This window comes from Ipomoea triloba, chromosome 12 (genome assembly GCF_003576645.1).
Source record: "Ipomoea triloba cultivar NCNSP0323 chromosome 12, ASM357664v1".
NCBI lineage: Eukaryota > Viridiplantae > Streptophyta > Magnoliopsida > Solanales > Convolvulaceae > Ipomoea > Ipomoea triloba.
In genome coordinates this window covers 13,839,899-13,842,950 of record NC_044927.1, presented here as the reverse complement: position 1 = coordinate 13,842,950, position 3,052 = coordinate 13,839,899, and the positions used below count along the sequence as shown (strand labels likewise).

Sequence of the window (3,052 nt, the reverse complement as noted above, 5' to 3'; positions counted from 1 at the left end):
CTGAATTAGTCAATCCAACCGGAGCATCGAATTCTTCCGTCGCAACAACCTCCTGCTGCGAATTGACGTCTTCTATATCCTAATGCCTGAGAATCCAATAGCTACGACTGTATATTTGTTAGTTGTGAGTTCACATGGCGGAGAAGAAATCGCCATAACCGCCATAAACAATTCACTGTTTTTTTATTTATTATTATTTATATATAATTGGAAGTTAACGGAGGAAACGGAAACGTGATTTCCAAAAAAACTTCCAGTTAATTCACAATGCTCAATACGGCGCGTTTAAGGTCGTGGTGCACATTGCTACGTCCACCACGGTGCACGGTATAAATTGCCATTTTTATCGTACTGGGCCCAGACTGTTTGAATAATGTAGGCTCTGGCCCAATATAGAATATCTAATCCAACCCAAAGATTACTACAACTTGTCTTCTTCGCTCTCAAAGCAAAAGCGGAGCTCGATTTGTAGGAGAAAGCAAAATGGGCACCGAGAAGAAGAAACACAGAAGAAGCTCAGAACCTTCTTCTCCGCAACGAGGTCCTCCCTTTCACATCTCTTCTCCGCCGTCCGGCGGTGCGGTGTTTTGCATAGTAAGTTATTGTATTCACGTAGAATTTGTGCCATGTGAACAGATGAAGTGAAGAGGAAACGACATAGAAGTGAGGAAGACGAGAGAGGAAGAGGGAAAAGAAGGACGGTTCCAGGAAGGAGAAGAAGCATAAATCTCATAAATCTTCCAAACGCCGCTCTGATAAAGGTCTAGTGTTTACTTGTTATTGTGAATTTTGATAACAATAAGGCATTATACAATTGTTGAAGCCGCAGTTCTTGATCATGAATTGAAATTTCATATCACTTTCTGCTCATTTGCGGCTTAATATTTAGTCTTTGTTTCTCTACAATTGGTACATTGCAATTAGTTGCTGGTCATCACAGCTTATAAAATGACTTGAGATTATTTTGATGGTTGGTCAGGTATAGTTTAGGTTATTTTTTTCCTAATGCAAAAAGTTAGAATAGGTTTCTTAACTGGTTCTTATAGGTGTTTCTCATAACTATGACTTCTCCTTTTCTTTTTATCTTTTCCATAATGTGCTTTCAGATTTGCAGTTTATGTTAAATGTCTTCAGAAAATTGTAAATTTAATTTGCTGCTGTATGAGGGATTGAGGGTGTAGTTCTTCTTATTGCAATTCCTTTGCTGAACATTGATGTGTTTCTGCTATATAATCTATTCACTTGAAATTCTTTTTGGAGTTCCTTACTTTGTTAACATGCTTCCGTTTATTGACTGTGCACATTGATATTGTGAGTACCTTTTATAATAGACTTGATGCTATACAGCTATTATGGTTAGAAAAAAGTTCAATTTTGTACTATGGTTCATGTATGCTTAAATTAAATTATTCTCCTATGAATTGGTGATGTGTGGTTTGAAAGAAGTCATAGTCATACTGATCAATGATATCATTTCCAGAGAAGTCAGGAGAAAAGCATAAAAGTAAAAGCCACAAGCATAAGGATTCCTCAGTGAGTTCTCTTTCTATTCTATCACTAGAAAAGTTCAGCATTCTAAAACACGTTTGCAGTTGAAATGAACAGAAAATAAACTCCTACTTGTCTTGCATTTCTGTTTATCGCTTGAACTAACTTTTTAGACCATAAACATATAAGCAGTCCTATTGGATAAAAATGTTGCTAGACCCATCCTCTGCTTTCAGTTTGATTGAAAATGAAATCTTGAATTGCCCTCCGGACTCCTCTGGTCTCCTATTGTGTCAAATAGGATTTATGTTTGTCACTGTTGGTGTGCTAACACTATTGGTGGGCCATTTATACAAAATCTAACCCTCGATGTTAATAAGTATTACATTTACATTGTGATGTACTTGGTTCAGTTTAGGAGCATATTTTCTAAATTATGAGTTATTCATAGTTTTAGAGACTTCTGAATCTCTGATTACTTCCTATGAGTGTCAATGGCATGCTGGTGATTTTGGAGTTCCAACTGCTTAAATTAGTAGTAGTTTCTTAAGTTCGAGTCCTTTTTTAAATGCCCTAGAATTGATCTTTTGAAGTATTGAGTCTAAAACCTTTATAATGTTCTTTTTACATTAAATCTGAATTCTGAATTGAGCTTTTTCAGGGTATTGCTGAAAACTTCTCTCTGGAATTCCTAGATTGTTTTCCCTGTACTTTTGCTGTTCACACATTTCTGTTTTTGTCTAGGATTGTTTACAACTGTAGGACAGTCCAGATTTTTCTCATTTCTTCATAATGATATTCTTTAGATTAATGCCTATCTATTCTAGCATCTCATAACTTTAATTCCTTTCTATTCTACATATCTTTTGCCACAAAGATCCATGAAGCCAGCACAAGCACTTCTGAATCTTCTGCTGCTTATGCTATGACTAACCCTTAATGCATCAATCATGAGAATCTTGAGTTTTCATTTTATTTTACCAAGCCAGTGATGCTCTCTGGACTTGCACCCTATGTTGTAAACTTGATTTGCTGCAATTCTATTTCTTTCCATCTTCAATTAGTGTAGTAGTTCTCATATTTCTTCTGGTAAGATTTGTTCAGCCTTACATTTCTGTTTGACCTTTCTTCTCCATGCTTCCTCTCAGAAGTTAAAGTTTGAAGAACTGACAAAGGATGACTATTTCTCAAAGAACAATGAGTTTGCGGCCTGGCTGAAGGAAAAGAAGAATCTGTTTTTCATGGATCTTTCGTCTGAGGCTGCACATGATTTATTTGGACTTTGTCAAGGAATGGAACAAGGGAAAGCTTGCCAGCGAATACTATGAAGGCATATCAACTGGGCCACGATCATCTCACAAGTGGAACATCAACAGTAAGCATGCCAGCTCTTTGAATCAGCAGAGAAGTCAAGTTATCAATATACATTATACATAGGCTTGTGTAACTCTTTGTTTACATTGATGTTTTGATGAGAACTAGGCAACTAGCATGACTGGTTTAACAAGAGCTTTTGCTCAGCATATATTTATGTTGTCATCTGTAATCCTATAATTCTATTTTA

The 3,052-nt window shown here is 36.3% G+C and overlaps 1 pseudogene; it reads left to right on the top strand.

Annotated features, from left to right (window-relative positions):
• Positions 1-483: 483 nt before the first annotated feature.
• LOC115999406 overlaps positions 484-3,052 on the top strand; it is a 4,051-nt pseudogene continuing 1,482 nt past the window's right edge.